This window comes from Conger conger, chromosome 10, assembly GCF_963514075.1.
Source record: "Conger conger chromosome 10, fConCon1.1, whole genome shotgun sequence".
Taxonomy (NCBI): domain Eukaryota; kingdom Metazoa; phylum Chordata; class Actinopteri; order Anguilliformes; family Congridae; genus Conger; species Conger conger.
In genome coordinates this window covers 38,024,401-38,040,074 of record NC_083769.1, presented here as the reverse complement: position 1 = coordinate 38,040,074, position 15,674 = coordinate 38,024,401, and positions in this window count along the sequence as shown.

Here is a 15,674-nt window from a genome sequence, read left to right as displayed (position 1 = left end):
GCCTGTTTGTAAACAGTGCCACTCCACACACAAACCATTCCTTACAAATAATAATACAAAATAAGACCGGGTCATGGATTAATTGTTTCTTTATGTTGTAACCGCTTTATCAAAGCTACACAGCACTCGAGGCCATGCTGTATGGTAAGTACAGTCCCAGCTACGGGGGTGCTGTTATTTCAGGATGTAGTACACCCTGGATACAGGAATGAAAGGAATAACTGCTTTTTCAGATGAGGACAGATTCCTCAACAACACCATTGAGGTTTAATAGCACAACATGGGCTGTTTCATTCAAAGAAACCATAGCGTTTCATCCATCACATCAAAACTTGCCCTCAGTATTTCTATGCCCTGCTGCATATTGTTTTAGGCAAGTATTCTCTTCTGACCTGCACAATCCTCGCTGTAGAATTTTGTTACTTTAAATACAAAAGTGTTTTTAGAAGGAAGTTCAATGAGGTAAAAGATGGAATTTTTTGCAACCAGAAGCCTCTATTATGGCAGTTAGTGGGCAGGCCAGCTTTCACTGGGTCCTTGGTGTGTGTTTTTCGGCGTTTTGCATTTCTGCTTGTAACAGTGAGAGAGGTGCTGCATTGAAGACGTTTCTCTTCCTGTGACCATGGACACACAGCGCTAGTAGCAGAATGAGAGTGAGTCAGATGCAGGGGGGAAATTGAGGGAATCGTAGGGGGCGTCTCTAATGACCAGTCCAGTTTTAAGTTGGCAGTGCCTGTGGGATCTCAGGATTTCGACTCCGCTGGATGGCTAATCCCATTCAGCAGATGCTAATGTGAAATGGGAAGCTAATGACCTTCTGCTGTGGCTTTTCAACCTCTGCCTTAGGCCGCTCAAAGAACCCCTTCATCCTGCTGTATCCAGCACCTCTGTACACACACACACACACACTCACACACACTCACACACCCACACACTCACACACGTACCCATACACACAAACACACACTCACTCACACACCAAAGCACACACATGCATGCACAAACAAACACTCGCACACCTATACACACACACAAACAAACACACTCACACACACTCACACACCCACACACTCACACACATACACACACACTCACACACACACACACACCTACACACACACATATGCAGCCACATACACACACACGTACCCATACACACAAACACACACTCACTCACACACCAAAGCACACACATGCACGCACAAACAAACACTCGCACACCGACACACACACACAAACAAACACACATATGCATTCATATATACATACAGTATATCCACATAATGGATGCTCACACTCATATTTCAATACACACACATATACCGTACAGACACACATAAATACATTTACACAGATCCACTGAGATAAACACACAGAAACATACTCACATCCTCATACAGATCAACTGGGTCTCATACACAGACCTCATGTATGACACTTACTGTATGTAGTCATACAGGTATACATGATATTACAGTTTTTTAACTGTCACTAAGACTGTAGTAACACAGTTCAAAGACAAAAGCTCATGTAACAACAAGCACTTGGTTTCATTCCAACACCAAATCCCAGTTGCACACTTTCTGAAAGCACTTCACATAAGTCTCAGCATTTAGCACAATTTTCATAATGCAATTAAACTTGTGTTCACATGGAAACCATAAGCTTCCAACTGATAAGTAATCAGTGGCAAATTAATTCATGCCTCACCTGTGCAAACACCTTTCATAATTTTACAATACACTGTCAGAGATCATGAATATTTCCACACACTTAAAAAAGGTTCAACTATATGAACTACGCTTTTGTACTGTTACTTGGTGTACATGTACTCTTGTGTCATGAGTCTTTTCTGTGTGTGTGTGTGTGTGTGTGTGTGTGTGTGTCTGATAGTGAAATACTTGGGGAAGGCTTCTTTTGTAAGGTTGATATAGTCTGTCTTGTCATTGCAAAGTCCTCTGACAATTCAGGAGAAAGAAAGCATTTGCTCTCCTCGTAATTTTGAAGGAGTACAGTGCTTGGCAGTTGGCACATGAACACAAGACGCCAGACACAGAACCTTAACAACGGGACTAGTGCAACCCAAGGGACTGGTATCATCCTTGCCTGGATTCACCATTAGACTGAAGTCAGTGTGTTAGCAGACTGACCACTGTAGCGGGCCACCATATTGTTCTACTGTCATGAAAATGTTGATTATGAGAGTGCTTTTCTGTTTTTGTTGACTAAGGCATATTTTTCTGGATACCAAAGAAAAGATAAATGAAAATACTTTTAATTTGGTTATTATTTTGAGCGAATTATTTGATGACATTCTCTTTTGCATGATTACTGCGTCAGCTGGATTACTGTGCGGGCAAGTAAAAATCCTGCTTTGTGAAACAGGGTCCAGATCCCTACACATTGCCAGCCTGTGTGTACAGATGTGCTGGAAATGTACTGTATTCCTGCATACGGACAGTACCATGGGAACAAAGACTGGTTTGAAAAGGGCAACACCGTGAGTGAGAGAGACCATTTTCAGGAGCAAGAGGGAGGCAGGGCGGGACTATCTATGACAAGATCCCTCTGTTGCTTTAATATTCATTAATTCATTATCCTAACCTGCTTATCCTGAACAGGGTTGCAGGGGGGCTGGAGCTTATCCCAGCATACATTGGGCGAAAGACAGGAATATTGGGCGAAAGGCAGGGCACACACACCATTCACTCACACACTCATACCTAGGGGCAATTTAGACTCTCCAATCAGCCTAACCTGCACGTCTTTGGACTGCGGGAGGAAACTGGAGTACCCGGAGGAAACCCATGCAAACACGGGGAGAACATGCAAACTTCACACAGAAAGGCCCCGGCTGACCGGGATTCAAACCCAAAACCTCCTTGTTGTGAAGTGGCAGTGCTACCCACTGCACCATCCACGGTAGGTATTAGGGTGTGCTAGAGTTTAATGCTGCTAAGTACGCATGTGCTGCTCGGTATGTGCTAAGACTAGTAACGCTGCTAGGTATGAGTGGCTGAATGTGCTAATGCTGCTAGGTAGCCTATGAGCTGCTGTATGTGCTGACACTGCTAGGTACGCTATGAGCTGCTTTATGTGCTAACACTGCTAGCTATGAGCTGCTTTATGTGCTAACGCTGCTAGCTATGAGCTGCTTTATGTGCTAACACTGCTAGCTATGAGCTGCTTTATGTGCTAACGCTGCTAGCCATGAGCTGCTGTATGTGCTAACGCTGCTAGGTATGTGCTGCTGTATGAGCTAACACTGCTAAGTATGTGCTGCTAGGTATATGGTAATGTTGCTCGGTCTGAGTGCTAGGTTGTTCGCAGGGCCAGATGAGGTTCACCTAGCTATCGCCCCAGGCTGGTGTGGAAGCTGAGGAGAGGCGGCCGTTTCGGGGTGATGTCACGGTCGTGGTCATTGATCCCAAGCTCTGTTTGGACAGTCCCACTCAGTGGAAGGGCAAGGAGCTTCTCTGGGAATAAATCCTGGAACCCAGGGGGGATTCGGGCAAGCAGGGAGCAAAGAGAGACATTTTGTTGTTAAAATTTTAATTTTAAGATAAATCCACAATGTCCTGTTGTCCATTTTTTGTGGGGTTTAGAATACATTCTAAATGTAAACTGATAAGCAAGGGTGCATGTATATGATTGTGTGTGTGTGTGTGCATGCATGTACATGTGTTGGTGTTTGTGTGTGTGCTTGCGTGGCCTACAGATAAGATGTTTAGTTTTGTAGTTTTTGATACTATGAAGAGATATTAAGGCGAGCAATGCTGATTGTGCCCCAGAGAAAATCTCATCTCACCCAATCCTGCTAATGGATTTCTTTTTATTATATTTCTCTATTACTGAATTGGAGCTTTATATATTTTTTTCATTGGAGCCCGGTATTGTTACTATACACTGATTTTAATCATTGGCTACTAAGCACATATGAGATCTGCTGTGGAACAATTCCATTATTTTTCTTCATATTATTTAGCTTAATGGTATCTCCTACTACATTACACAAGAAACTTTTTTTTTTTTTTCAATATTAAACTTTTGCCTCTTTTCACAATAGCCAAACTACTGGGCCATGTTCCCAGCCAGCTGGGTAATTGAAACCAGCCTCTCTCCCCTGGTCCTGCAGTTTCTGTCATCCATCCAAACCTCCTCCCTCTTTCCATCCGTCATCACACTCATCCTCTCATAGCCATCACTCCCTGGTCATACAGCCAAACTGCTTCTAAAACACCGCTTTCTATTCTTTCGCCAAAATACCACACCTACCACACGATTATAGTCCGCCCCCTGCCCATGCACACAGGCACACACACACACTCTCTCTCTCTCTCTCTCTCTCTCTCTCTCTCACCCTCTCTCTCGCCTTGTGAATCTTTGTACTCCTAGATGATCCTAATAAAGCGATGCAGATTTTTCTTATTATGTCTCTGGCAGAACCTCTTTTTTAGCAGTTATGTTACTGAGAAAATGTTGTAAATTCATTAACAACAATTAACAAAGAAAATAATATTCTGTAAATACAGACCCTAACCTCAAATATAAATCACAGTCTGTAAATATGGCCACCTAATTTTGCAAACATACTTCATGATCCGAAAAGTAAATTAGTCATAACAAATATAAATTAAGATTAGAAAAGAAAATGCAACATGGTTTTTCAAATAAACACTGGTGGTTTCACATGCATATTTCTTGCATTGCAAACACAACAGCTGTTGAATTGCTTTTGCATGCGCAATTACGTTTGTGACTCACAATTTGTGGCCCCGGTTACGTTCAAGAATTGACACGTGATTTTTGGCAGTGATTTACCATGTCTTTGGTGCCAAAACAATTCAAACAAATACATGTGTGAGCACTGAGATTTCAGACTAATATCCTGGGAGGGGGAGTTGGACTGCCCACCAAATCAAGCCTTTTCATTTCTGGTAAAATAGATTTGTTCATTTATTTAGCCACCTAGCTGGCTATTGTAGCTGGCTTGCGGCTACCAGGCTGAAAACGTGCTTGGCCTTGCTGAGTATGGAAAGTGTGCATGAAGCGGATCAAAGTGGTTGGGTTTGTCAGTGGTCAGGGTGACCAGTCATCCTAGTTTTGCCTGGACAGTCTTCTTATTTCGTAAAAGGGCATGATATGGTTGGTACGAAACTGTACGAAATTGGCTCCATCTGAAATTCCAGTACTTGAGATCACTGTATTTTGGTTGTTTTGGTATTCTCAAACCTAAGTGAATCTACAAATTGTGAGTCACTAACATAATTGTGCAGGCTAATGCAGATTTGTCAGTTTTGAAATGTGAAATGTCTAGTATTCATGAGAAAAGAAATCCTGTTGTATTTATTTGCCAAAAATATTGTTAATTGTGATCTATTTTTAGATCATGAAATATGTTTGCAAAGCTAGGCAGTGTGACTTAGACTGGAATGTTGTGTTGTGTAATTGCACAACACATCATTCATTTATTCATTGATATTGACTTGCTTACACGTATTCACAGGTCATCACTCTATTACTGTTGAAGCACCTTAAGGCTCTGTATGGCTGTCAGGTTTCTTATGTTACTGTCCTTTTTAAAAATGTTAGTTTGATGTTAGCAGACTGGACATGGTCAGTAGTGATGATAAATATATAAGAAATGATATAAAATGCTGGGAATTCAGAGTAAAATTATTTTATTTCTAGCATATGGGGCGTTGGGTGTTCCCCCGGGGCTTTGGGTCAGAGCAGATATGTTAACACTCAGTGCCACTGTGATCGGAGCGCAAGGTCCCGGGGAGAGCAGGCGAGGCCCGCGGTTAAAGACACCACCCCCCACCCCCTCCGAGGGCATACACCCTCACCGCATGCTGACTCCCTCTCCTCTCCCCCCGCTCCTCCACCCGACCACAAACTACGGCTCTTTCTGAAACGGCAGGCCTGAGGGGGAGGGTTAGTGGGGAGTGGGGGCTGGGGGGGTTAGTGGGGAGTGGGGTCTGGGGGGGGAGGGTTAGTGGGGAGTGGGGTCTGGGGGGGGGAGGGTTAGTGGGGAGTGGGGTCTGGGGGGGGGAGGGTTAGTGGGGAGTGGGGTCTGGGGGGGGTTAGTGGGGAGTGGGGGCTGGGGGGGGTTAGTGGGGAGTCGGGGCTGGGGGGGTTAGTGGGGAGTGGGGTCTGGGGGGGAGGGTTAGTGGGGAGTGGGGGCTGGGGGGGTTAGTGGGGAGTGGGGTCTGGGGGGGAGGTTTAGTGGGGAGTGAGGGCTGGGGGGGGTTAGTGGGGGCTGGGGGGGAGGGTTAGTGGGGAGTGGGGGCTGGGGGGGTTAGTGGGGAGTGGGGGCTGGGGGGGTTAGTGGGGAGTGGGGTCTGGGGGGGGAGGGTTAGTGGGGAGTGGGGGCTGGGGGGGTTAGTGGGGAGTGGGGTCTGGGGGGGAGGGTTAGTGGGGAGTGGGGGCTGGGGGGGGTTAGTGGGGGCTGGGGGGGAGTGTTAGTGGGGTCTGGGGGAGGGTTAGTGGGGAGTGGGGGCTGGGGGGGGTTAGTGGGGAGTGGGGGCTGGGGGGGGTTAGTGGGGGCTGGGGGAGCTTTAGTGGGGAGAGGGGGCACAGCGTGGCAGTGGTGTTCTGACACAGCTCAGAGTTTGGGTGTTGGCTGGAAGACGGGAGCAGAGACCGCAGGCATGCCTGCAGAGCAAGCCCGAGCCGAGTGGCCTCTCCCTGGGCAGACAGCCGCTGCACACCCCACTCCTCCAGTTAACATCGCGGGGCCTGGCTTAAACAGCTCCAGAGCAGCTCACAAAGCCTGCGCCTCCGGGCCATGTTATACCACACATCGTACCCCAGAGCCGCGCGCCCAGACTGTGGCCGTATGCTGCCGCGCTTTCGCTGCTCACTCTGTGGCCTTTGGGGTTTCACTCCCCCGATAGAAAGCGCCGACACACCCAACCTCACATCTCATTTACCTTCACCATTTCCTGTTGCACCTCGGCCATGCAGCAGTTATTATAACCGCTGTGTGAATATATATATAGGCCATTTTATATTTATATCATCCTTCTTCCCTTAATTTAACATCTAAAGAGGAAAATTATAGGATGCATATTGCACTGTAATTAGACTGACGACAAAGTATATGTCCTTACATTACATTTTGCGTGATACTGTAAGTTTGGGCTCATAGATGCGTTTAGTTGGAGACGAATATAGAGAGAGCGTTTTTAGATTGAAATAAAATGCCTTACTCATTGCTTCTGCATGTTTTTTATGTTTATAAAATACATGCATTTGTGCCAGATTCTGTGGGCACACGATTCCGCAAAGCTGATCAACGTCAAGTCATGACACAACCACTTTTCTACCTAAAATAGTTCAGTGTTTTGTACTCATCTAATTATCAACATCAAAAGAAAACTTTCATTTCTACCCCACTAATCACCATCATAACCTCAATGGCTGATGTTGATGAAAAGTCTAACCAACGTCAAAATATTTGGTGGGTCAGAACATAGAGTGTATGTGCCTGACTTTCCTACTGACCGCTGTGGAATATTCCAGAAAGAAGTGTTAAAAATACATGTCCTTACTACACTAGACTCAGGGGGAATCCTCAAGGCCGTAGCTGGTGGGGTGAAAGGGGGTGATGATTCTAGGGGCCCACAGCCTGAGGGGGTCCACAGCTAGAGAGGGCCCACAAAATTCCAGGAGGATGGGGGGCCAAGAGCAATATTCCTTCACAGGGCCCAGAATTCCTAGCTTTGCCCCTGGGCATCCTGCAAGTGTACACTAACACACCAGCCTCAGGAGAACTGCAGCTCTCACAGATATGTGAAAATGTAAGACTTAACGGTTATTGGGGCTACATCTCTGGCGTTCCCCAGCCCATATGCTCTGATAACCATCAAGCTCTCCACATTCTGTATCTGCAGTGAGGAGCCTTAGAGCTCTCCACATTCTGTATCTGCAGTGAGGAGCCTTAGAGCTCTCCTCATACTGTATCTGCAGTGAGGAGCCTTAGAGTTCTCCACATAATGTATCTGCAGTGAGGAGCCTTAGAGTTCTCATACTGTATCTGCAGTGAGGAGCCTTAGAGTTCTCATACTGTATCTGCAGTGAGGAGCCTTAGAGCTCTCCTCATACTGTATCTGCAGTGAGGAGCCTTAGAGTTCTCCACATAATGTATCTGCAGTGAGGAGCCAAGCAGCACACACCTCTGCCAGCTGATACCGGCAGTCTGATGGTGATGCCAGTCCCTGCGTCTCAATTACACACAAAGACCCGGCTCCCCACGGCTGGACAGCTGGAGTCGTCAACACTGTCGCGGGTGCAGCCAAAATGGCTCACTCCGTCCCCCCTGTTTCTCAGCAGTCTCCCCTTCAGACTCACGCGTGGCTACACTTCTCTCTAAACGCACAAAGCTTCCCGACATTCACTCTCCTGTGATGCCTTCTGATGACGATGACAGTAGCAATGTCATCAAATGTCATTGTCAGAGAAAGGAATGGAATTAAATCGCAGGCAAATAAAGAAATATCTTTTTTGATGCTGGTCTCCTGATGTGCACCACAACCCGTAGTCCCCATTGGGCAAATTTTAATGACTCACCACAGTTGTGGTTGTGGTGTGATTATTTTTGGGTCATTATCACGGGCTGCTACATTTGTCTTCATACACTTGTTTCTTGTTAACTGTGTCGGGGAAGCTAAAGCTGCCCTTGAGGGCAGTAGTACTGCTGGTTTTCATTCTTCACCTCCAATCAGGACTCATTACGTTGGGGACGCCAGGTGAGTTAAATTTGACCAATCAGTGGCATTCATCAGTTAATGACAGAAAACCAGCAGCAGCACTCGCCTCAAAGGCTAGATTTGAGTTTCCCCGTGACGCGACGCAGGCGTGGTGAGGCTGAAGCACCTCGGAGGTGAAAGGTCACAGGTCAGAGGTAACAGAAAGTTGTGTTTCTCTCAGCCCACTCGCTGGGTATGGTGAGGGGGCGGGCTGGCGCGGGGTGGCTGAGCAGCATGTGGCTGGGTGAGAGGAGCCTGCCCGCACAGCTAGGCCTGGAACACAGGGGTGCCATATTAAAGAGCACGCCGGAGCGTCGGCAGAGCCAGCAACATACCCGGGTCGTCCTATCCAATCCCTGCTGCCGTGACAGCAGGTCAGTGGGAGGTGGCAGCATATCATTGTCACCAGCCTGTGACACCGTGCCCAGACCTCATCATCTCCCAACATGTTTACTTCATTTGCCTTTCCTTTTTTTAAATTGGGAAAACCGATCGCTGCCATAGCAATGGACGAACAACTGAATGCACGTCGTACATTTTTACATTTTAGCCGTTCATTAGACACTGTTATGTGACTGAGACAGCTTAACAGCTTTTTACACGCAGTCAATTTATACAGCAAGATGTTTACTGAAGTAATTAAGTACCTAGCTCACAGGTACTGTACAACTGCAATGCTGTGCCTGGTAAAAGAGGTCAGAGGTCAGAGGTCAGTCCGGGGGTCAGAAAGTGAAAGTCTTGCCATGTGTTTTTGTCACCCCTGAACTCAGCCAGCTGAAGTCACTAATTAGTTCTACCTCCTGGCTTGAGAATTTAGCTAATTAGCAAATCCAGTTGATTGGAACAAAAGGACTTTTACTTTCTGAACCTGGCTTTCGACCACAGCCCGGGAATAAAACCAGTCCAGCTCTCCGACCATTATGCGACACTGCTGCCTGTTATTTGGCTTCTGTATGGAAAGGTACCAGCACCAATTTTGTAAAATCTTTGTGACAGTGTATTTAACACTGTTAAATTATTCTCTGCACAGTATTATAATATATAGTATACTTCTTGGGAAGTGTCAGATCATTTTAGTACAATTGCTAATTTTCTCCAGAATAAATGTAATTTCAGGGGGTTTAGTAATTGTGGTAAAGTAAATCCATTTACTGAGACACAGGCAAGGTTTTGTACACCACACGCCTTACACAATATTATGCATAGCATACTGAAACTACTGATACCTGATCTCTACTGAAACATGTAGCACAAAGTGTTTTAGTCAGGCAGTTAGAAATGAACAGTTACAAGCTACCTTGTACATATGTGAACAAAATTCTGTTGATAATTGAACCGTCACATACATTTTTGGGCAACATTTCTTTCTCATTTAGTTATTTATTTAGCCACTTTAGCTATGCAGAAGCTATTCCCACTATTTATCATATATATTTTGAATGCCCCATTGTGGTTGATATTGAATTCTCACATGCTTTTCTGTTAACATCATTGAAAACCATGTAAGGCCCCCAAACAATGAATCTCTTCAAACATCTTTTTGGAAACTGTGCTCCATATGTTAATTATTTAATTCTGAATTCTGTTACAAAATGGCTTCTCAAAATGCTTTCAAAACTAGGTTTTTTTTTAATCACAGAAAGACTGAATAAGACTGATTGAATTGAATATCATATGATTGAATCCTGATTTAAATTTAAAAAGAAATTAATTGAGCTATAAACAGCGTTCTCTTGTTCTACACAAGGAGCAAATGTGCAGAAGAAATATGAGACTTCACAGAAAATCAGCATGGCATTTTGAGATTATTGAAATGGCCTTTCTCTATTAGAGAACTACACCTACTAGAACAGCTTGAATGCTACTGTTATTAGGGGGTGCAGCACAAATTATTGTTGCCTAGCAACTGTTTCAGAGAAATGTTATACATGTATTCTTTATACAAATAGGCCAAAGGAGAAAAAAAAACAATGAAAAGTGTCACACATGTAGCTTTAAAGAGTAGTATAAAGAATTCAATTATTAAAAAATTAAATTAAATAAAGACAAATGGGTTATTATATGGGTTAATTGGATAAACGGCTTCTTATATAGGATTTAATTTCATTATATTTTCTTTGTACAATTCATGTCTCAGTTAAAACTGGTGTTTTGTTTGTTTGTGCAAAAACAGCAAATTGTTTAACTCACCACTAAGTTCTAATGACTAACATACATGTGCTGAATTATTCATGATATTGCTACCATGGACAGTATTTTTGGTACCATTCTGTTAATAAAACTTTTTGATTTCCAAATGCTGGAAGAAAGAAGAAAAAGCAGATTTGAAGGTAAGAGAATACATTAACCGACAAATATAGAGGCCTACTGTCAGTGAACAATGGTGATTCAGAGTGTGGCTACTGGCTGCCCTTTATCTAGAAGCTGTTTGGTTTAATACGCCATTCCTCCTCCGTTCAACTTGTTCCCTCTCCTCCCCTCAGCGGTCTGGCGCGGAGGGGGTGTTTTTCCTGTGGTCAGGACCCTCTGAAAAGCACACATAACTTCACAAACAGCTGCAGCAGCTTACAGGCGCCAGATGTGGGGATCATGGGAGTTTAGCGGCAGCGGCGGAGGGGGAAGGCCGGGCCGGGGGGAGGCCGAGGCCTCCGGTCCTCCACAGAGAGAGGCACATTGTCATGCCTGCTGCAGGCATTTTTACGGTGACTTGAGCAAATTAAAGGGGAATTAGCATCAATTTTCATGTGGATTCCTTCACCGTAAAACCAGTTTCCCTGAAGGACTGTGCCTTTTCTCCCTCCCTCACACTTCATGGCTGTTTATTTTTAGCCGATAATGGTTTATAATGTTAAACTTTTGAAAGCACTTTTTAGGCGAGATGTGCGTCTCAGCATTGGGAAAAGTGCACACTTATTCAGTGCAGTCACAGGGGGGGTTTTTCCCCCACAATGCAAACCTGACTGAGCTGGACGGTATCATTGGGCAAATGCTGTTTTTTAACTGACTTTTGAAATGTCAGTAGCGATACATCAATGCTGAGGTTTGATTGATTATATCTGCCAAGTAAATGTAATGTAACGTATACCACTGAAGGATATATCATGTTAAAAGTATTCAATTAATCTCTGTCAATTATGTGAAATTGCACCCTGTTTTCTTTTCTGAAACATGAAATTTAAGGAAGAATAATTAAAGAAATGGACGAACACACAAATCAAATGATTTCTGCAGGGCAGTCTATATGTGATATATAGGGAGAAAGTTGCAAACGCTTCTTGTTTTGATTGGATTGAAGAAACGGTGGTCATTTCAGATATCATAATACATGCAGACTTTTGTTGGACTGGTGAATATGGCTTCTTAGGTTTTCCTTGGATATGATGTACAGCAGAATTCAGTATGTTCTTAACTGGGAAACTAATTCGATCGGGATATTGATCTAATGCACTGGTTCTTAAACTTTTTAATATCGGAACCCAAATTAGAATTAAATTATAATGTCAGGACCAAATTAGAAAAGCTGTATCTTTCTAATACACATACTAGCATAGCCTAACGGACTACAAACTCATTCCAGGATCCACCTCATACACTCCCGCAACCTATTTTCGGTTCCACTTGTCTAAAGTTATCTTTACCTAGAAAGAAATAATAAAATAATAATGACCAAGAATAGTCTTAATGGCTCCACCATATATTTAGCAGTCTATATATTTAGTCAGTCTTGCATGGCAGGACTGCATAGCTTATCGGAAAAAATAATAGTTTCCATTTTCACTGGGTGAAAAGAAATTAAGCAATCATAAGTCTATTCCCCCCCAGTCTATCATATCCCAACATATCCTTTTCTCTGCACATATGACTTTCCGTCAAGAGACATGTGCCAGAATATAAACTTTTGGAAGTGATTTGATTTTGTCTGCCATAATAATAATAATACATAATAAATAAATAATCTGAATATAAACTCCCTTCTCCTCTCATCCACAACTCATTACTGCAGCGACAGGTTAAAACATCTTATCGCGTGTGTCTGACAGGGAAAATAGGTCTGGCCACACGTCTAAAAAAAATGTGTCTCCATCTTGTTTTTCCAGTTCAGGGAACACATAGCTGTGACATTAATATTTATGAATGTATTTCCAGCAGAAAAATATTAGAGGCCATGGCTTCCATCACCCTGGTGCTATTGGTCAAGCAAACAAGCACTGCTGCTGCTGAAGGCAAGGCTGACACTAGGGAACCACAAAGAATAAAACACTAATGAAATTTGTGGAATATGCGTGAAATGGTTTCAGGCCTATGACCACAACAACTGCTGAATTGTCCACTGGAATGATGGACAATGGCTCTTCCCAGAATGTGTCCTTGTTAGAACCCCCTTGAACACGCGATGATTCATCTCAAGGGGCTATCCTTCAATATATTTCCGCTTATGTGGTGGAGACTGTTTTTGGGAATAGTAGTGATCAAATGCATTCATTATTAAAGGGTATGATGTGAAAATAAATATCAACATTCAAATAGAATGTTAATGTGAAAATGATGTTCAACAATGATGTGAATTTTCAATGAATTTGGTCAGACATGTTTGTATCTGGTTACTAGATTATGGCTGGGAATTTTTCAATTGCAGGATTTGAAAGGCAGGAATGTCTTCATTCCCATCCACATGACCGTGCTAAGTGTCATGTCTGTGAGCCAAGCAGTACTGCGTATTGGGTTGGGAGATGCCGCTGCTGAATGTGTATCTGTTGAATACATTGAATGAATGAAAATAGATTTTTTGCCATTTGAAGAGTGGGTATTTGGGAATGTTTTTTCTAAATGTTCTAGAAGTCCACCAGCAGCATTTGTTACATCAGCAATAGAATGTTCAGTTAAGAACATTCTAACCACATATTTGTGATCTTACACCTCAAAGGGTTAAAAAATGTTATTAGATTTAATGGCAATGAATGCTGGAATGAAAAATATGTGTGGTAACAGGGAGCAGAATGCAAGTCAAGTAAGGTTTTTCTATTAGTTGATGAAAATCAAGTAATAGTTTTCTATAATTTCATGGGAATCAAGCAATGTTTTCCAGTTCTTGGTGGAAGCAATTTGTGTGTGTTAGCTGAGCATTTAGGGGGCAAGGGGTTGGAAAAATATTGTGACAGAGAAAAAACTTCAGCAACGATGTTCAAAACGGACAGAAATAAGTAGAGTAGGAAATGTATTGCAGATGTGTCGGCTACTATGGGGACAGGTGGGCGTGAGGCACAATTCTACAGACGGAAAAGAGTGGAAAGAGTCATGGAAATGGAAGAACAAACCATTAAGGTGCAGGCCTCGGGAATAAGACAAGATTGTGCTTTTTTTTCCTCTCAGGCCTCCACGGGAATGCTGGGAGAATATGTTGAATGGACACGCTAAGAGGAATTCTCTTTGAAGTATTATAGACCTGCATAAATCAGCGCTATTCCATCTGTCACATCTTGCAATAAAGCTCATTTACTTGATTGCGTTCCTGTAGTAGCCACTAGGAGGCACTGTGAGGCTGGCAGGGGGTAGGAATCTATTTATACCACTCACTAGTCAGTGATCTATGTTTTACATATAACATTGTATATAAAGATAGGTTATTTAACTTATTTTTATGAGCCACAGTCAATCAATCCAAATAAGTCTATCCAGAACATATATATATATGTTTCACAAAACAACATGTGGGACAAATAATTTTGAATCAAGGATGCAATATGGTATACGAGCTGGTTTGGTCAGCGGGTTGTTTCCGTTGTAAAGGCACCGTGCATCGGTTTCCATAACCATTAATCAATCCTGTAATCTTGAATATTTGCTGTAACGAGCTGATTCAGCGCTCTATATGCATTCTGAAAATTCTGTCATTGATGAATGCGGCAGTTTCACGTTTATGAAGAAATACGAGCCGAATAAAGAAATCCTCCAGCAACGCGGCTTGCGGTCTAAAAGCGCGTCTCTGCACCGTGCACAGGAAACGTGGTGCAGAGCGCAGCCCCACTCCGGGCCGGGGCGGAACCGGCGAAGAGCGCTTTCAAAGCTGCCCACAGCCCTCTTTTCATCTGCGATGGAGGTTACCTCCCCCACACTCCTCCCTCCCACCCCTGTCCCAGGATTCAGCGGGAGCTAAAATGAAAGAAGTATCTTCCAAGCACAAGATGTGAGATGTGGTCAAAGAAGTAGGGGGGGGAAAGGCCATCATCCCCAAGTGGCTTCAATTAGGGAGGCACACAATTACAGGGTGGGCGCTCCAAGAGGAGAGCATGGCCAAACTCAAACTCTGCCAGATTAGAGAGAGCGAAACTGCCATAACCACCCAGCATCTGTGTCCCTGCACCCCACCCCCCACATCTCTACCCCATGGCTTTATTTTAGGAAGTCTTTCCCCAGCTTGGTGCCCTACGGTAGTCCCCGATCCAGCGCCACCGCCCACCTCCCCCACACCCTATTCGTTCTCCTTTCAGTTTTGCAATAAGTTCATAATCATAAGCCTACATGCCATGTATCTATTTACAGTAAGTGTGTGTGCTAGGAGCCAGTGATTCGAAAATTCTACCCCGTCCACAACAAGAATTAAAGCCGATGGTCGAGACAGTGAGAGGGTCTAGAGGACTTAATGGCATACACTTATTTTTTTAAATAACAGTGAGGGCTATCAACGTGATTAGCCGAACCCACTACTAGTTAATAATGATGCTTACAGTACCTCGCTGGAAATGTGCATGTTCACTGTAGATGGGGAATTGCAAGTGTCATTTTTTCCAAACAGGCAATTACTGGCGACAGGATTTGAATAAGTGGATTGCTTTGCTGCTTGCGAGTGGATTGCATCAAACTTTATTACCGCTGAATGACAGAGGGCTACCGTAATAGGTCCTGACTCCTGCAAATAAGACA